This window comes from Hyla sarda, chromosome 6 (genome assembly GCF_029499605.1).
Source record: "Hyla sarda isolate aHylSar1 chromosome 6, aHylSar1.hap1, whole genome shotgun sequence".
Taxonomy (NCBI): Eukaryota; Metazoa; Chordata; class Amphibia; order Anura; family Hylidae; genus Hyla; species Hyla sarda.
In genome coordinates, this window is record NC_079194.1 from 141,037,651 (window position 1) to 141,059,040 (window position 21,390).

General features: G+C 44.0%; 1 protein-coding gene and 1 long non-coding RNA gene across 17 annotated transcripts in view; one reads left to right on the forward strand and one right to left on the reverse strand.

Moving 5' to 3' along the window:
* LOC130276229 (uncharacterized) overlaps positions 1–19,072 on the forward strand; it is a 220,822-nt gene extending 201,750 nt beyond the window's left edge. For both annotated transcript variants that reach the window (XR_008845055.1, XR_008845056.1), the window contains one exon: positions 18,716–19,072. This is a non-coding gene — a long non-coding RNA (uncharacterized LOC130276229). The remainder of the gene's footprint in view (positions 1–18,715) is intronic.
* The window catches only part of ATP2B2 (ATPase plasma membrane Ca2+ transporting 2), a 281,828-nt gene that overhangs the window by 204,336 nt on the left and 56,102 nt on the right, over positions 1–21,390 (reverse strand). The window lies entirely within an intron of this gene.

The window sequence follows — 21,390 nt, forward strand, 5'->3', positions numbered from 1 at the left end:
CTTGCCCAAGATGGAACAAAGATACCCATTTTTCTTCAAATTTGCTTTGTATGCTGCAGTCGTATCCTTGTCTTGTTGTTTTATGTATATGAATTTTGGATCATTTATGGTAGCAATCCAAATACTTTGTTGGTGTCTCATACTATAGAGACAATATACCTCATCTATGTACTGGGGCTGTTGTGAGTCATGTGTCTGACACTCTCAATACGCTTAGGGTTGGGTTCACAGTATTTTGGTCTGTATTTTTTACTGAAACCAACTCAAAGAAAAATATTTGCACTTTTTTGCACTTTGGACCAGCTCCCAGTTTTGGCTAAAAATGCAGATAAAAATTCTACATGTGAACCAAGCCTAAGTGTTTATGTACACAGGTTGTTAGGAGTAGTGTTGCTCGCGAATATTCGCAATGCGAATTTTTATTGCGAATATCGCATATTCGCGAATTCGCGAATATTCACGAATATAGCACTATATATTCGCAATTCCGAATATTCGTTTATTTTTTTTTTATAAAATTTTTTTTTTCACAGTGCACATCACAGTGATCATCCCTCTCTGCTTCCAGCTTATGTGGTGTAAAGAAGGCTCTAATACTACTGTGTTAGACTGGCGTGCGAATTTTCGCATATGCGAAAATTAGCATATGCTAATTTTTGCATATTCGAATTTTCGCATATGCTAATTTTTTATATGCTAATTTTCCCATATGCGAATTCTTGCATATGCGAAAATATGCTGCGAATATAACGAATATGCAAATTTAGCGAATATATGACGAATATGCAAATTTAGCGAATATATGACGAATATTCGTCCATATATTCGCGACATATCGCCAATTCGATTCATTTTTCAGGGCAATATATACCCAATGCAGACACATGAGCTGACCTAAAGACATCTTTTGTCCCAGTCTACGTTCTGCCCATTGTTGGTAACAGTTGTGCAGCAAATAGTTTCCTGTAATAATGAAAAGAGCAGGGAAATTGTATTTTGACCTGTTGGACTGTACGATAAGAAACCATCAGAATCAGCTTCACAGCGAGCAAGTCATATGTATTATATAGCATTAGCTAACAATATCTTACCCTGATGGAGAATCCAAGACTTCATGTGAATAAAGGCTCAGGGTCACTGTTAAATGCATATTGGAACAAGTTTACATTATTCTGGGGTAATTTATGCAAAAAAAAGCCAAATTTTAAACACTTTTTAAAACTCTTTTCCACATGACACTAAATGAAACAATAATAATAATAAAAAAATGTATTAAAATTGGTATGCGTCACTTGGGGGTAAGACATCTCTTAATTTTTACATTTAGTGTTTCCCACTCACATACCAACTCCTCATCTTTCTCTCTCTCTTTCTCTATCTCTTCCCTTCTCAAAGCCCTCCTAGAATTCCACTGCACAATGCAGAATTGCTGCAGTGGAATTCCACCAACGGAATGGATGTCTACCCAAAGTATGAACATCTTTATTCTTTGAGCGGAGTTCCACCTGATTGCATTGCTATCTATAAAATGGAGCATGTCCACGTGGTCCTACTGCTTCTGGTCCTATCACCCAATGCCCAGGACATGCATTCCCGGGTGCCCACCAGGTGAATTTTTCAGGCTTTTAGCCCTACTTCGAGCAAGCAGAGCCAGACCAGTAGGTCCTCGACATGTAGGGTGGTGCTCAGAATGTATGGAGTGGGCTCCTGACTTGAGCCCACTCCATAACAGTAGCTGGGGGCCGCCGCTAATAACCGGAATGCAGCGATCTGCATGGCTGGCTATAAACCCTTTAGATCGCCTCTGTCAAAGTTGACAGGAGCATCTAAAAGGACCTGTAAATGCTCCCTGCTGATCATGGAGTGTGTTTGGTCACTCCACAGCGCGATCGCACGGTCGGGGTGGGTGTTGGGTTGGCGGGGGATTCACTGGTAGCTGGGGGGCTTACCCCTGCATCCCTAGGGAACATGGCTCTGTCATTGATAGAGCCTGGCTGGACCAGGCTTTATCAATGGAGCGCAGAGCACATAGATCAATGTAAAAAAAATACCAAACTCCAGAATTGCATTTTTTTTATAACATCATATCCCAGAAAAAAATAAAGTAAAAAGCAATTAAAAAGTCGGATCAATACTAAAATCATACTGATACAAACAAAAGGTAGCAGCACACAAAATGAGCCATCCAGTAATACAGCCTGGTATACGAAAAAAAAGAAAAAAGTTACAGGGGTCTGAAAATGGCAATTAAAAAAAATTTGTTTAAATTAATAAAACGTGATGGAAACTATACACATTTGGTATTGCTGTAATCAGCATATGTTATGGGAAAAAAAGGCGTCGTTACAAAGGAAAATCGGTCCGGCAAACAACAAGCCCTCATATGGGTGTGTAGATGGAAAAATAAGAGTAATAGCTATTATAGGGCGAGAAGGAGAAAATTAGAGTGCAAAACTGAAAATTGGCCCAGTCCTTAAAGGGGTACTCCGCTGCTCAGCATTTGGAACAAACGCCGGGAGCTCATGACGTCCTACCCCCGCCCCCTCATGGAATGGCTGACACGCCCCCTCCCATAGACCTGCATTGAGGGGGTGGAGCATTACATCATGAGGGGCGGGGCTATGACATCACAAGCTCCTGACACCGGCTCCAGCGTTCGGAACAGTTTGTTCCAAACGCTGAGCAGCGGAGTACCCCTTTAAGGGGTTAAAGTATTTTTTAGGTCTGCCTATTAAGTTTTTATTAATAAAGACCTTATTTACATACTATTTTGGTTGAAATTATTTTGTGTACCAGGGCAAGTGGATTGTCATGAGGAACAAGTAGATTGTGCTCCCATTTTAGTCCCTTGGTGGGATAAAGTTTTACCTGACTTCTCTGGCAATTGCTTATATCCCTAAAAATAAAAGGATCAGGCAATGGAAATTTAACATGCCTGATCTTTCCCTATCCCGATATCATCTGTCGGGCGACAGTCTGGAGACACCTGTACACAACAGACAGCACCGACACAACACTATTATTTTGTGAATAGGGCCTTAACTCACACACGTAATCTCTAATCTACAACATGTTCCATATATAACTCTAATCTACTGATATCTACCCACATGTGATCTTCACAAGACCTCCTTCATTGCTCTACTTTTCTCTGCTCCTTACACCATTTTTTCTCACTCACCTTTAAAACCTCTAAAAGCAACTTGGATACCTATCTCTTCAGAAAAGCTGACACTCTACAGTAACGTTAATGCTACAATAGTGCTACAATACTACATCTATCCTCACCTACTTTAAAATTCCCTAGTAGACTATAAACCCTTGTGAGCACTGGCATCTTTGCTCCATACAAGAACGCCATACATTTACCTGTAGTTTATTGTACTTGTTGTGTTGATTGCATCAGATTATGTACTTAAACCCCTTTGTATTGTTTTAAGTTGTGCAGTGTCCTTGAATTTCTGGCACTTTAAAAGAAATGATAATATCCCCCGGCAATAATTTTCTATTACATGAGTCACAAAACCAGCAAGTATAAGAAATCAGTATGATAAGACATGTACATTGGCTTCACCAATCTCGGGCAGTGAAGAGACAGCAGCATGTAGTCGTGAATTGCACACTAATGGCCAGATCTGCCTTATTAGAATGACAGCCTAGAAAATTATGACCCTCACACAGATGATAATTAAAGAAGCACTCTTTAACTCCACCGTCGCTAGTACTACAGTGCCATCTGTTTCATTCCAGCACAACTGCATCCATGCATTTCAATACTGTAACTGGTTAATGTGTTTACCAACCTGACCCACAGAAAATCACAATGTGGCCTGTCCTGGGTCAGCTGCTTTTCTGTGAACTACAGGATGACATCATCGCCTAAGAGATCCCTTTTTGCTGCTCACAACCCCCACCCCACCCCAACCCAGCACTGTATACTGCTGCTGCTATCTCTATGGGATCAGGCTATATAGTAGTTATATACCTCCCTGAGGCTGTGTTCACTCATTGCATTTTTGGTGTGTTTTTGCCATGATTTTAATGAAATCATAGGAAAATGTCAATATTTTACTCCAATTGCACATATACTAAATAAAACATTGCAACAAAAACATTGTCAAAATGCAGAAAAACTACTCCAAAATGCAGTAAAAATGCAATATGTGAACATAGCCTGAAGACTTTATACCTTCATAGAACATCTAAGTTGTGATTACAGGCCAAATCGCTTTAAATGGCAATATTTCTCAAAAAAATGCACTTAATATAAAAAAAGCATCAAAACTGCACATACTGTGAACCGACTCCAACCCATTTATGGGTCTTAGCAGTTTAGTTTCTTGAGTTTTTGTTTCCGACGGGTATTTATCCATGGTGTTTACTATTGTAAATTGTATTTGGCAATTTTTTCCTACATCTTGCTCTTTTTACACATGCTCTGAGCTGTAGAGTTTTCCAGAGCTCAAATCCACCACATTTTATGTGGAAAAATTTGTAAATTTGTAGGTTTCTTAAAAAAACATAAGGTTTTTTTGAAGGCATTCCCCTTTTCCCTGATGGTTATGCCCATTTGTAGCATTTTCTGAGTAAAGTGGAGAGTAAGTGATGCTTTTTGAATTTTTTTGTCAGAAATTCAGGCGCACGACACATGTGACACAAAAAACCCTATAAAATTGACTCGAAAAAACTTTTGTAAATCAGGCCCTATGTGTTGAGCGGGTCCACACCCATTGGGGCATTACACTCATTAGGGAAATTGCATTGATGAGACTCCATCCCTTCTCTCTGCAAAGACAGAGGAGTCTTGGAACAGAATAAAGCAGTCGGCACTGCAGCTGACCCAGTGCAAATAGTAAACAATTGCAGTAGATCCAAATGAAGTCTTGGCACACAGTAAATATCTTGCATGTGGTTGAGAAAGGCTCAGGTGTGAGCCAATATGGGTGCAGTGACTCCCAGCTATGTAAAGATGAATAAACCTTATGAAAGATACTTACTGTGTGCTGAGATTTCTTTTGGATCTACTGCATTATAAAATAATGCCAGAAAACCCATGCATGCCACATCAACTAAAACAAGTAAGCATATTGTATGCAAAAGAACTTCTACACAATTCTCTAATATCAACCTATGCTGCACTATATAAAGCAAAACAAAATCCTGGAGTGCTTCTTAAAGTATTCCAAGTTACTCCTCACACAGAGGAGGGAGGCAATATCTACAGTAGCTCTACTTAGAGACTGTAAACAGAACAATGTGTGCAGAGACTGGAAGAAGACACTTAAGGTAACTTCATCAGCAATCAAGTCAGACTGAAGACGATCGTGAGTGACTAAGGTGAAGAAGAAATCTATTTTGTAAACTTAAAGGTGTACTCTGCCCCTAGACATCTTATTCCCTATCCAAAGGATAGGGGATAAGATGTCTGAACACGGGGGTCCATCGCTGGGGACCCCCGCGATCTCCGTGCTGCACCCGGCGTTCCTTTAGAGTGTTTGTGACGTCATAGCTGCGCCCCATTTGTGACATAACAGACACGCCCCCTCAATGCAAGTCTATGGGAGGAGGCGTGATTGCCATCGCGCCCCCTCCCATAGAATTGCATTGAGGGGGCATGGCCGTGACGTCACGAGCCTGTCATCCGGCAAGGAGTTAAGTTCGCTCCGTGCACCAAATGTCTGGGGTGCCGCAGCTGAGATCGATGGGGTCCCCAGTGGTGGGACCCCCGCGATCAGACATCTTATTCCCTATCCTTTGGATTGAGGATAAGTTGTCTAGGGGCGGAGTACACCTTTAAGTAGAATACTGGCTCTTGAGGTAACTATGTCACACTTCATACAGTAGAAAACCCTAAAAATTAACGGGTTTCCTTATAGATCCAGAACATTCTTGTGAAATGAAGCCCAGAACTGAACTGTATCTGCAAGATCAGTAAATGGGACCGACTGGAAAGTCCTGTCCATCCCTGCCTGTATTTAGGCACTCCATATCAGCAGAAGCACATTTTTGGGAGAATATCTGTTAAAGTGAGCGTCTATGATGGTGCGCTGCTCCTGGAGGCTGGAACTGAGTGGAGGGTTGTTAGACAACTGCACAGGAATGCAACACAAAACAGAAGAAATGTATCAAGAGCCACGTCAGCATCTAAATCAACAGTGCAATGCTGGACATGATTTGGGCAAAAAAAAAAAAAAAAGGATCAGGCAGCTGTTCAGAAGAAACTAGACTCTAACCATCCATTCTAGTACAAATGTAACTTGCACAAAAAATGTTCTAGTAGTAGAAACTGTAACATATTGTTCCCCCTAAACTGAGCTCTGACATAACCCAGGGGAGCTATGGTGTAAACATGTATGGATTACTTTAACCAACCTTGTGCTGCCGATTGCAGGGTTCCGATGGGAATCTGACAAGTCACCACATATAGGACTTTTCTCATAGAGATGGTGATCCACCTTCAGAATCACCCTGTCTAATAATCCTGCCTTTATAGACAATAGCTCTATGAGGAAAGTCAGATGGGATCAGATCCAAGTGTGGTAACTCAGCATACCATGGAACAAATGATACTTTATGTTTGGTGGCTAGGCGACTCAGAGGCGGTTATTTGCCCTTTCACAATATGTATATATAAATTGATACACATACACACACAAGGAGCTACAAATTTTCTAGCAGTGCCAAACCGTTGCCAATCACAAAGAAAGCGTTTGCTATACACAAAAACTGCATGGTGCCATAGAATGGAAAAGACTAAAATAAACAACAGGCAGCTATCAATACACAAAAAAGGAATTAGCAAACCTTTATCAATACACGAGAAAAGCAAAAGGAGGATCTGTGTTAATATAACGGGAAAGTAACCGGAGAATCTATACCACAATACACAAGAGAAGCAACATGAGGATCTGTATCAATACTGAAGAAAAAAAGTAACAGGAGGGTCTGTAATAATCTACAAGAAAGAGATATGTGCATCATAACAGTACACTAGAAAACAGTACACAAGAATGTGAGTCCAATACACGAAAAACAACAGGGGGGTCTGTATCAATACATATGAAAAGGTACAGGTGGATCGGTATCAATACTCAAGGAAAAACAACAGGAAGATCTGTATTAACACCTTCATGTTTTTTACTCTCTTACATTCTAAGACTCATAACTTTTTTATTTTACGACTGACAAAGTTGTATTAGGGCGTATTTACTGCGTGAGGAGTTGGACTTTTTTTTATCATGTATTACAAAGCCCGAAAAAAAAAATTATATGCAGGGCAAAATTGAAAAAAATATGGAATTGTACAATTTTGTAGGGCAGTAATTTTTTCGGAGATCAAAATATGGTAAATCTGACATTTCATCTTTATTCTATGAGTCAGTGTGATTCCAATGATACCAAACTTGAATAATTTTTGTTTAGTTTTACACTTAAAAAAAATTAAACCTTGAAAAAAAATAAAAACTTTGTTTATTACCATGTTCTCACCCATACAACATATTTACTTTTCCACCTATGGAAGTGTGTTAGGGTTTGTTTTTTGCGCCATGAGCTGTAGTTGTTAAAGGTACAATTTTTGTGTAGCTCTGGCTTTTTGATCACTTTTTAATATAATTCTTCTGGGATGTAATGTAGCCAAAAATCTGCAATTTTGGTGTTTGGAATTTTTGGGCGATTACGCCATTCACCATGCAGGATCAGAAACATAATAATTTAATAGATTGGACAATTACGCACGCAGCGATACCAAATTTTATGTTTATACAGTGTTTTATTTAAAAAATTGAAAAAGGGGGGTGATTAGAATTTTTATTAGGGGAGGGATTTTTTTATGTTTTTAAAAACATTTTTTTTTTACTTTTTTTTTACACACAATGTTTGGCCACCCTAGGGGCCTATCATAAGCCATTATCAGATGGCTTACATAGATCAATGTAAACCTATTGCATTACATTGATCTATGAAATCTATGTTCAATTGCTAAGAGCTGCCAAAGGGAACCTTAAGCAATAACAGAGCTGGGGGAGGAGCCGAGGACAAGGTAAGGCCTCGAGCTTCCCTAGCAACCCATAGCCCCCCCGTGATTACATCACAGGCGGGGGCTATGGGACCACTAGACACTTGGGAATAGCGGCATTTAATGTGTAAATGCTGTGATCTGTCTAGATCACTGTATTTAAACAGTTAAATGACGGATATCGGCTGGGGTCAGGAAGGGGTTAAAATACAAAAAAGAGACATGTGCATCATAACAATACACAAGAAAAGCAGAAGGAGGATCTGTGTTAATATAAGAGAAAAGTAACCAGGGTCTATAGAAATGCACAAGGAAAGTAACTGGAGGATCTATACCTCAATACACAAGAAAAGGAGGGTCTGTATTTATATACAAATAAGAGACATGTGCATCATAATAAGACACAAAAAACAACAGGATGATCTGTATAAATACACAGGGAAATTGACATAAGAAAAGCAGGGAGACCCGCATCAATATAGAGGAAATACTACAGAAAGATCTATAACAATACACGCAAGACGCAAAAGATGAACCTGTGTCAATACACAAGAAAAGCAATAGAGAGACCTGTTCAATACACACGAAAGCAACATGCGGATCTACATGAATACCTAAGAAAAGGATCTGTATCAATACACAAGAGAAGCAGAAGGAGGACCTGCTATATTATACAAGAACAGCAACAGGCTGATCTGAATCAACAAATAAGAAACTCAACAGACAGATCTTTATAAACATACAGTGGTGCAAAAAAGTATTTAGTCAGCCCCCAATTGAAGGGGTACTCCGCTGCTCAGCGTTCGTTTAGAGTGTAGGGTTCAGCGCGAGAGGCTCGTGATGTCACAACCGTGCACCATTCGTGACATCATGGACATGGCCCCTCAATGCAAGTCTATGGTAGGGGGCATGGGGTGGGGTGTGACGTCATGAGGTGGCAGGGCTATGATGTCACAAGCTTCTGGTGCCAGATCTAAGCGACATTTTGTTCCAAATGCTGAGCAGCGGAGTACCCCTTTAAAAAGATGAGAGAGGCCTGTAATTTTCATCATTGGTATACCTCAACTATGAGAGACATAATGAGAAAAAAAAATCCATAAAATCAAATTTTTTAAAGAATGTATATGCAAATTATGGTGGAAAATAAGTATTTGGTCAATAACAAAAGTTCATCTCAATACTTTGCTATATACCCTTTGTTGGCAATGACGTCAAATGTTTTCTGTAAGTCTTCACAAGGTTTTCACACACTGTTGCTGGTATTTTGGCCCATTCCTCCATGCAGATCTCCTCTAGAGCAGTGATGTTTTGGGGCTGTCGCTGGGCAACACAGACTTTCAACTCCCTCCAAAGGTTTTCTATGGGATTGAGATCTGGAGACTGGCTATGCCACTCCAGGACCTTGAAATGCTTCTTACGAAGCCACTCCTTCCTTGCCCGGGCGGTGTGTTTGGGATCATTGTCATGCTGAAAGACTTTTTTTTTTTTCATGTTTCATGTTTTCATGCACTTGCTGATGGAAGGAGGTTTTCACTCGAAATCTCACGATACATGGTCACATTAGTTCTTTCCTTTACATGGATCAGTCATCCTGGTCCCTTTGCAGAAAAACAGCCCCAAAGCATGATGTTTCCACCCTCATGCTTCACAGTAGGTATGGTGTCCTTTGGATGCAACTCAGCATTCTTTCTCCTCCAAACACGACGAGTTGAGTTTTTACCAAAAAGTTCTACTTTGGTTTCATCTAACCATATGAAATTCTCCCAATCCTCTTCTGGATCATCCCAATGCTCTCTAGCAAACTTCAGACAGGCCTGGACATGTACTGGCTTAAGCAGGGGGACACGTCTGGCATTGCATGATTTGAGTCCCTGGCGGCGTAGTGTGTTACTGATGGTAGCCTTTGTTACTTTGGTCCCAGTTCTCTGCAGGTTATTCACTAGGTCCCCTTATTCACTAGGTCTCATTATGTCTCTCATAGTTGAGGTATACCTATGATGAAAATTACAGGCCTCTCTCATCTTTTAAAGTGGTAGAACTTGCACAATTGATGGCTGACTAAATACTTTTTTGCCCCACTGTATAAGAAAAAAAATAGGAAGAGCTGTCCACCAAAACAAAACAAACTATTTCTATCAATACATTAGAAATTCAACAAGATGATCTTTACCATTAGACAAAAAAATAAGTAAAAAACAAACAGTTCTCTGTATTAACATATAAAATAAAAGGGAAACACACAAGTATTTATGCTCAAGGAAAACAGAAGGGGTAACTGCATTAATACACAACAATTGCATCAATGATCTGCATCTTTATGGCAGAAAAAAAAAGGAGTTGTAACAATGTAAAAGAAAAGCAACAGGCAATTTATATCAATACACAAAGGAAGCAAAAGGTGAATATATACCAGAACTGCAGGATCTTTATCAGTATACAAGAAAAACAGAAGCAGGACTTGTATCAATACACAAGAAAAGCAACAGGAGTAGCTGTATCAATACACAATAAAGGCAACAGGTTATCTACACCTATAAAGAAGAGAAGCAACAAGAAAAAAAAGCTTGGGGTCTATATCAATACATGAGAAAAGTAACAAGCAAGCAAATCTGTATCAATGCAAAATGAAAATATGTATCAATACACAAATGGCTGCAGAAGAATCTACCTGTATAAATACACACAAAAAGCAACAGAAAAGTCTGCATCAATACACAAAAACAAAACACAAAAAAAAAAAAAACAGAAGGACATGTATAAATATACACAGAAAAAGCAAAAGGAAAATGCATCAATACCCAAAAAAGAAACTGGCAACAGGGGGATCTGTATCATTAAACAAGAAAAAAACAGAAGGATGATTTGTATCAACACACAAGAAAAACAGATGGATCTGTATCAATACACAAGAAAAGCAACAGGCAGATCTGTATCAACACACAAGACAGTCAACAGGAGGATCTTTATCAATGCACAAAAAATCTACAGAAATAAATAGGCACCAATACACAAATACAAATGAAAAGCAAATGGAACATCTGTATAAAACCAGGCAAATCTGTATTAACATACAAAAATGCGACAGACTGATCTGTGTTAAAGGGGTACTCCAGGATAGAACTTTTCTTTAAAGGAGTGCTCCGGTAGAAAAAAAAAAATAAAATCAACTGGTACCAGAAAGTTAAACAGATTTGTAGATTACTTCTATTAAAAAAAATCTTAATCCTTCCAGTACTTATCATCTGCTGTATGCTGCTGAGGAAGTGGAGTTGTTCTTTTCTGTCTGACCACAGTGCTCTCTGCTGACACCTCTGTCTATGCCAGGCACTGTCTGGAGCAGGATAGGTTTGCTATGGGGATTTGTTGCTGCTCTGGACAGTTCCTGACATGGACAGAGTCAGCAGAGAGCACTATTGACGGACTGAAAAGAACTATACAACTTACTCAGGAGCATACAGCAGCTGATAAGTACCGGAAGGATTACGATTTTTATATAAAAGTAATTTGCAAATCTGTTTAACTTTCTGGAGCCAGTTCATATGAAAAAAATTTTTTTTTCCACCAGAGTACCCCTGTATAACCCTGCCCAGGCTGCTGGCATTTAAAAAAAAAAAAAAAAAAAAATAGACTTATCCCTCACCACTCCACAGATGCCTCAGGTATCCTGCTTCTATCATCGGATGAAGTCCTCTTCATGGTTGTCAGGGGTTGACGTATCAGAGTGCAACTCAGTCCCGCTTCTGCTAGTGATTGGCTGAACAGCAGTGTAACATAAGGAGCCGCAGGCCTTTTCCTGGTGCTGTGGCTTAATGCGTCACACTGCTGCTCAGCCAATAACTGGCCGAGGAGGGACTGAGTTGCATCAGTGGACGGGAGTAGAATACCTGAGGCATCGGGGGAGCAGTCCAAATTTAGTTTTTTTTTTTCAAATGCTGGCAGCCTGGATAGGGATTTGAAGAAAGGTTCTATCCCAAAAAAGCAAAAGGAGAATCTGTATCACTATAGAAGGAAAGCAACAGAGATATCTGTGTTACGCCTAGCGCTCCGGGTCCCCGCTCCTCCCCGGAGCGCTCACGGCGTCTCTCTCCCCGCAGCGCCCCGGTCAGTCCCGCTGACCGGGAGCGCTGCACTGTCATGGCCGTCGGGGATGCGATTCGCACAGCGGGACGCGCCCGCTCGCGAATCGCATCCCAGGTCACTTACCCGTCCCGGTCCCCTGCTGTCATGTGCTGGCGCGCGCGGCTCCGCTCTCTAGGGCGCGCGCGCGCCAGCTCTCTGAGACTTAAAGGGCCAGTGCACCAATGATTGGTGCCTGGCCCAATTAGCTTAATTGGCTCCCACCTGCTCCCTGGCTATATCTGATCTCCTCCCTTGCACTCCCTTGCCGGATCTTGTTGCCATTGTGCCAGTGAAAGCGTTTCCTTGTGTGTTGCTAGCCTGTGTTCCAGACCTCCTGCCGTTGCCCCCGACTACGATCCTTGCTGCCTGCCCCGACCTTCTGCTACGTCCGACCTTGCTTCTGTCTACTCCCTTGTACCGCGCCTATCTTCAGCAGTCAGAGAGGTTGAGCCGTTGCTAGTGGATACGACCTGGTCACTACCGCCGCAGCAAGACCATCCCGCTTTGCGGCGGGCTCTGGTGAAAACCAGTAGTGACTTAGAACCGATCCACTAGCACGGTCCACGCCAATCCCTCTCTGGCACAGAGGATCCACTACCTGCCAGCCGGCATCGTGACAGTAGATCCGGCCATGGATCCCGCTGAGGTGCCGCTGCCAAGTCTCGCTGATCTTCCCACGGTGGTCGCTCAGCAATCGCAGCAGATTGCCCAACAAGGACAGCAGCTGTCGCAGTTGACCGCCATGTTACAGCAACTTCTGCCTCTGCTACAGCAGCAACCATCTCCTCCGCCAGCTCCTGCACCTCCTCCGCAGCGAGTGGCCGCTCCTAACCTACGCTTGTCCCTGCCGGACAAATTTGATGGGGACTCTAAACTCTGCCGTGGATTTTTGTCTCAGTGTTCCCTGCATATGGAGATGTTGTCGGACTTGTTTCCTACAGAACGGTCTAAGGTGGCGTTCGTAGTAAGCCTTCTTTCAGGAAAGGCCTTGTCTTGGGCCACACCGCTCTGGGACCGCAATGATCCTGCCACAGCCACAGTCCAGTCCTTCTTCGCTGAAGTCCGAAGTGTCTTTGAGGAACCTGCCCGAGCCTCTTCTGCTGAGACTGCCTTGCTGAACCTGGTCCAGGGTAATTCTTCCGTTGGCGAGTACGCCATACAATTCCGTACTCTTGCTTCTGAACTATCCTGGAATAACGAGGCTCTCTGCGCGACCTTTAAAAAAGGCCTATCCAGTCGCATCAAGGATGTGCTGGCCGCACGAGAGATTCCTGCCAACCTCCAAGAACTCATCCATTTGGCTACCCGCATTGACATGCGTTTTTCTGAGCGACACCAAGAGCTCCGCCAGGAAAAAGACTTAGATCTCTGGGCACCTCTCCCACAGCATCCTTTGCAGTCTACGCCTGGGCCTCCCGCCGAGGAGGCCATGCAAGTGGATCGGTCTCGCCTGACCCAGGAAGAGAGGAATCGCCGTAGAGAAGAAAACCTCTGTCTGTACTGTGCCAGTACCGAGCATTTCTTGGTGGATTGCCCTATCCGTCCTCCACGCCTGGGAAACGCACGCACGCACCCAGCTCACGTGGGTGTGGCATCTCTTGGTTCTAAGTCTTCTTCCCCACGTCTCACGGTGCCTGTGCGGATTTCTCCTACAGCCAACTCCTCCCTCTCAGCCGTGGCCTGCTTGGACTCTGGTGCCTCCGGGAATTTTATTTTGGAGTCCTTTGTTAATAAATTCAGCATCCCGGTGACCCGTCTCGTCAAGCCGCTCTACATTTCCGCGGTCAACGGAGCCAGATTGGACTGCACCGTGCGTTACCGCACAGAACCCCTCCTGATGTCTATTGGACCCCACCTCGAGAGAATTGAGCTCTTCGTTCTCCCCGGCTGTACCTCTGAGGTCCTCCTCGGTCTGCCATGGCTCCGGCTTCATTCCCCCACCCTTGATTGGACCACCGGGGAGATCAAGAACTGGGACTCTGCCTGCCATGGGAAGTGCCTCTCCCCCCCTCCCAGTCCCGTCCGGCAAGCCTCTGTGCCTCCTCATGGCCCCCGTCCTGGTGTCACACTGCCCCGTGCCAGGCTTCGCCCTCTGCCCTCCCTCTCCATTCCCACTCCTGCTGTGCTGCCTCCCGTTGAGGAAAACCTCCATTCTTTCCCGGTGTCCTCATCCCAGGGGAGGCAGTTACCGGACAAAGAAAGGGGGAGACCTAAGGGGGGGGTACTGTTACGCCTAGCGCTCCGGGTCCCCGCTCCTCCCCGGAGCGCTCACGGCGTCTCTCTCCCCGCAGCGCCCCGGTCAGTCCCGCTGACCGGGAGCGCTGCACTGTCATGGCCGTCGGGGATGCGATTCGCACAGCGGGACGAGCCCGCTCGCGAATCGCATCCCAGGTCACTTACCCGTCCCGGTCCCCTGCTGTCATGTGCTGGCGCGCGCGGCTCCGCTCTCTAGGGCGCGCGCGCGCCAGCTCTCTGAGACTTAAAGGGCCAGTGCACCAATGATTGGTGCCTGGCCCAATTAGCTTAATTGGCTCCCACCTGCTCCCTGGCTATATCTGATCTCCTCCCTTGCACTCCCTTGCCGGATCTTGTTGCCATTGTGCCAGTGAAAGCGTTTCCTTGTGTGTTCCTAGCCTGTGTTCCAGACCTCCTGCCGTTGCCCCCGACTACGATCCTTGCTGCCTGCCCCGACCTTCTGCTACGTCCGACCTTGCTTCTGTCTACTCCCTTGTACCGCGCCTATCTTCAGCAGTCAGAGAGGTTGAGCCGTTGCTAGTGGATACGACCTGGTCACTACCGCCGCAGCAAGACCATCCCGCTTTGCGGCGGGCTCTGGTGAAAACCAGTAGTGACTTAGAACCGATCCACTAGCACGGTCCACGCCAATCCCTCTCTGGCACAGAGGATCCACTACCTGCCAGCCGGCATCGTGACAATCTGTATCAATACACAAGAAAAGTAACAGATGGATATCACTTCACCGGAAAAAAACTCGCCCATAGGCAACAGGACAATTTTTATCAACAGGGCCTGGAGGAGGGGTTGGTACCAACATAATAGGCATCACTCATATCAGGCAAAGACATGAAAAAACTGTGTGCATGTACTGCTATAGAGAAGTGATCCGCAACCTATAATACTGCCCTTGTGTACAACACTTCCTACAATATTGTCATTTCTTTTTATTTTTACAGCCCCCTCCAGCTCAGCCCCACCTACCCCACGTCGTTATCATCATTATGACAGGTCCTTGAGCCACAATCTCATAATATCTTAGCCTCACCTACTCTTTGTCATCATCGAAGGTCCTTCAGCCACAATCTCATAATAGCTTAGCCTCAACTACTCTTTGTCATCATCAAAAGTCTGTCAGCCTCAATCTCATCACACCTCAGCCCCACCTACACTGTCATCAACGAAGGTCCTTCAGCCACAATCTCATAATAGCTTAGCCTCACCTACTCTTTGTCATCATCAAAGGTCCTTCAGCCACAATCTCATAATAGCTTAGCCTCACCTACTCTTTGTCATCATCAAAGGTCCTTCAGCCACAATCTCATCACACCTCTGCCCTACCTACACTGTCATTATCGAAGGTCCTTCAGTCACAATCTTATAATAGCTTAGCCTCACCTACTCTTTGTCATCATCAAAAGTCTGTCAGCCTCAATCTCATCACACCTCAGCCCCACCTACACTGTCATTAACGAAGGTCCTTCAGCCACAATCTCATAATAGCTTAGCCTCACCTACTCTTTGTCATCATCAAAAGTCTGTCAGCCTCAATCTCATCACACCTCAGCCCCACCTACACTGTCATTAACAATCTCATAATAGCTTAGCCTCACCTACTCTTTGTCATCATCGAAGGTCCTTCAGCCACAATCTCATCACACCTCAGCCCCACCTACACTGTCATCATCGAAGGTCCTTCAGCCACAATCTCATAATAGCTTAGCCTCACCTACTCTTTGTCATCATCAAAAGTCTGTCAGCCTCAATCTCATCACACCTCAGCCCCACCTACACTGTCATCAACGAAGGTCCTTCAGCCACAATCTCATAATAGCTTAGCCTCACCTACTTTTTGTCATCATCGGAGGTCCTTCAGCCACAATCTCATCACACCTCTGCCCCACCTACACTGTCATCATCGAAGGTCCTTTAGCCTCAATCTCATCACACCTCTGCCCCTCCTACTCTATCATCATCGAAGGTCCTTCAGCCACAATCTCATCACACCTCTGCCCCACCTACTCTGTCATCATTGAAGGTCCTTCCTCCTCAATCTCATCACACCTCTGCCCCACCTACTCTGTCATGGAAGGTCCTTTAACCTCAATCTCATCACACCTCAGTCCCACCTACTCTGTCATCATCGAAGGTCCTTCAGCCTCAATCTCATCACAGTTCAGCCCCACCTGGACCCCTCTCCATGCAGTGTAGGAATAAATACTTATGGCACATCCTGCATCTGCCAAGGGAAAGTGCGTCCATCTGGCTAGTCTGCCACATGCCTCTCCCCCACAGCAAGCCCCGCTCCCAAAATTAGTGGCACATTTTTTCCTTTCGCACACTGCTGTTAAAGCCATTTTCAGCTGATAATTTTCAGCAGCCAAAATTTTAATGCATCCCTAGAAATCAAAACAACTTTACGCATCAAAAGCAACAGAATGATTCCTATCAATACACAAGAAAAGCAACAGGAGGAACTGTATCAATATATAACAAAAACAGAAAAATATGCATCAAACAGGAGAAAATAAACAGAAGGACCTGCATCAATACATGAAAAGAAGCCTTATCTCAAACCCATCTACTGTATGTAAGGGCCAAAACATCCCGTGTCTTTTAATATGCAGTTGCAATAAAAAAGACTTTACGTCACTTGGATGCTTAACCATTTTCTTATTTTGAACTGACCAGATACAGGATATCCTGTATGCACAAACGTCAGCATGATGAAGTTTTGTTATAGGAGGTAGATACAGGTAATCTAATACATCTGTTTATATCTATTTTATTGGTGCATATTCCACTTAAATTTCGACCTGTGTCCCCCTCACACTTTGGGCATGACAAATCGACATTGACTTTGGGCATGACAATCGGGTGTTATTGTTACATGTATTTTGTGATCATACTACTATTATATCTTGTATTGGTGCCGATTATACATTTACTAGACTTCCACCTGCCATGTTCTCTCTTGTATGATGCTTTTTATTGGACTTTGATTGTTTCTGGGTATATGGATTTAAATACATTTATTGTGTATACCTGGTCCTACCTAAAAGGCATAAATAAGTGTTCAAAGTAAAGATGGAGCAGACAGGTGGCATTCTGATTTGGACACACGCACTAAAGCTGGGCCTAGTATTGATGGAGTAAAGGCCTCCCCCACCGTAGAGGGGAACCGCCACTATTGCCCCGACACACTGAACTCTTTGTAACCAGTTTTATTTGTTGTCTTCATTTTTGGACAATTCCCTTCCATCTATAACTCTTCTGCTCTTTTTTTTTACTTATCAAAGAATCTTTTAAATAAGCCTGAAGCAATATGATTTTTTGTGTATGTGTACAGTGATTCCTCAACTTACAATGGCCTCAACATACAATAGTTTGAACATACAATGGTCTTTTTTGGACTATTGTAACTTAAAACCAGACTCAACATACAATGCTATGGAATCTGCGAAACGTGTCAATGGCTGGAAGAACCGACCAATCAGAATGGGCATTCACTGGTAAATCCCCTGTATTCCTAAAGTGCATGCACTGACTGGTGTCTGGTAGCGCCCCCTACAGAACAGGGAGGTATTACATGTTCTGTACTACTCTTTACCTGTATTACTGAAGTGCAAGCACTGACTGGTGTCTGGTAACGCCCCCTACAGTACAGAGAGGTATTACAAGTTCTGTACTCTTTACCTGTATTACTGAAGTGTATGCACTGACTGGTGTCTGGTAGCGCCCCCTACCGTACAGAGAGGCATTACATGTTCTGTACTCTTTACCTGTGCCAGGGATAGCTGCTCCTTTGGACACCAGGTGAGGGCGGCTCCATGTTACTTTTTTTTTAGGACATTGTGTGTACTGTACAGGACCCTGAAGACACTTCTGTCCTCTACTTAGACCAGTATTTTCCAAAGAGGGTGCCTCCAGCTGTTGCAAAACTACAACTCCCAGCATGCTGGTAGTTGTAGTTTTGCAACAGCTGGAAGCACCCTCTTTGGGGAAAAACAGAAATAGACAGTGATTACAGCTCCCAGCAGACCTTTATTACTTTTATATTTAAGGACTTTCATAATCTTTATTAGTTATCTACTTATTTTTCTTTAATCCTCACTTTTTCCTATTTTTGGATGACATTTTGGTGGCTTCAGAACCAATTACCAGGTTTCCATAGAGTTCTAGTCTCAACATACGATGGTCTCAACATACAATGGTCGTCCTGGAACCAATTAATATTGTAACTTGAGGGACCACTGTATATTGTGGAAGTAGCCTTTCCTTGTGATATTTTATCAGCTCATACAGTGCTATGAAAGTAATTTGCCCCTTTACATCCCCACACAGATGTCTACTAGGTGGCAATTCTCAATCCACCATTAGTAAAGCTATTGATGTCATTCAGGATCCTTTCCCAGCGAAGTCTCAGCTCCTGTCCTGAACTGCTGTCCGAGGTGCTGATGGAAAAAGTTCTAGGGGCTTCCTAAAGATTGTGCTTAAATATTTCACTAACGCTCCCCTGGATTGGGTGACACGTTGATATATCGAAGAGGAGTATGTCTAAATATCTATGTTTGCACACCTGTATATATAAGAGTGCATTTAATACATACACACTCTCCTATATAGGTATGTGTTGCTGCCTTGTATAGTTATGGGTCCCTAATTCCCATATGTGGATGGATATAAAAATATAAATAAATACTGGCACAACTGTGTGTAAAAGAAAACTGTATTTATTGATAAAAAACTGTAATATTGCACAAAACCCAAATGGAGGAGCACGTCCCTCTGGATCCTTGGGTGGCTTTGTGCGCAGCTTTTCTATGCAGCTAAAATGGAGAATATATATGTATATCTGTATTGGGTAATATACTATATACATTGGTGCTCTATAAAAGGATACAGATGGAGTACACTGTACCTACCTATGTCTGCTCTGAATCTTATTCTTATATGTAGAGCATATATCAGGCTGTATGTAGGTAATATGCATCTACAGAAAAATGAATGGACAATATTAATGCTGTTATATATTTATAATGGAGCAGTAGGAGGATATTCGCAATGTCTCACCTTGATGTCCTATACGTTCTATAGATATGCTGGAATCCAGGTCCTATATGGACCGCAGGTGCAATTAAGTTCCCAACTTTTAAATCCGATGGGTTATTCCTTTAGTATGACAAACACAGGGGTTTTCTTATATGTATATAGTGATATGAATAATCCCCTTCCTGTATCCAAGTGTTAGGTAATGTACCTGAGATAGCAGGTTGTGCCTCAATTGTGGAGAGCAGGGGTCCAGATCCTTGCGGGTCTGGTCAGAATGAACACTCCTTTAATGGAGCCTGCCCCGGCCGGTGGCGTCTTTACCGTACCTGGTTCTTCTGCGTTGCGTGTTTGGCGAGTTGGTTGCCCTTAGTGACGTCACTACGGGAGTGCGGCTTGTCCAAAAAAACCTCCAACGCATTTCAAAGGCAGTATCGGCCTGCTTCGTCTGGGATGAGTATATCCTGGATTCTCCGCTCTGTTATAGCTTTACAGATTTTGAGTGACATATCTCCAGTGTCTGCCCCGTTCTGGGGAGTATTTCTTTCTACCACATTTCTTTTCACATCTTGATTGAAATATTTTTACTTATGTTGAAATCCCCAGTGATTGCGCTTTTAATCTTAATCTTCCCAAAAAAAAACACAAAATTTCAATATCAGTATTGAGACCATGCGGGGCTCTCGTATTGAATTCAAAGATCCATTTAGCCACCACTCTAAATGTAATTTCCACCCCGCCAATGTGGTGTGATTTTCTCTATCCCGCAAACAATAGAGCCCTTCATAGTGGATTCATGTTTATCCCTATAATGTACAGATAGAGGGTGTCCATCATATCTGTTACGCCTAGCGCTCCGGGTCCCCGCTCCTCCCCGGAGTGCTCACGGCGTCTTTCTCCCTGCAGCTCCCCGGTCAGTCCCGCTGACCGGGAGCGCTGCACTGTCATGGCCGTTGGGGATGCGATTCGCACAGCGGGACGCGCCCGCTCGCGAATCGCATCCCAGGTCACTTACCCGTTCCCGTCCCCTGCTGTCATGTGCTGGCGCGCGCGGCTCCGCTCTCTAGGGCGCGCGCGCGCCAGCTCCCTGAGACTTAAAGGGCCAGTGCACCAATGATTGGTGCCTGGCCCAATTAGTTTAATTGGCTTCCACCTGGTCCCTGACTATATCTGACCTCCTCCCATGCACTCCCTTGCCGGATCTTGTTGCCCTTGTGCCTAGTGAAAGCGTATTGTGTGTCTAAAGCCTGTGTACCAGAACTTCTGCTATCCACCCTGACTACGAACCTTGCCGCCTGCCCCCGACCTTCTGCTACGTCCGACCTTGCTTCTGTCTACTCCCTTGTACCTCGCCTATCATCAGCAGTCAGAGAGGTGACCCGTTGACAGTAGATCCGGCCATGGATCCCGCTGACGTCCCTCTGCCTTATATCTCTGATATCACCACGGTGGTGGCCCAGCAATCCCGACAGATCGCCCATCTAACCCACCAGCTGTCGGAAGTATTCACCATTGTGCAGCAACTTCAGTCGCAACTTCAGCAGCAATCATCTCCTCCGCCAGCTCCTGCACCCCTTCCGCAGCGAGTGGCCACTCCTAGCCTCCGCCTGTCCTTGCTGGACAAATTTAATGGGGACTCTAAGTTTTGCCGTGGCTTTCTTTCGCAATGTTCTCTGCACTTGGAGATGATGTCGGACCAGTTTCCTACTGAAAGGTCTAAGGTGGCTTTCGTAGTCAGCCTTCTGTCTGGAAAAGCTCTGTCATGGGCCACACCGCTCTGGGACCGCAATGACCCCGTCACTGCCTCTGTACACTCCTTCTTCTCGGAAATTCGAAGTGTCTTTGAGGAACCTGCCCGAGCCTCTTCTGCTGAGACTGCCCTGCTGAACCTGGTCCAGGGTAATTCTTCCGTTGGCGAGTACGCCATACAATTCCGTACTCTTGCTTCTGAACTTTCCTGGAATAATGAG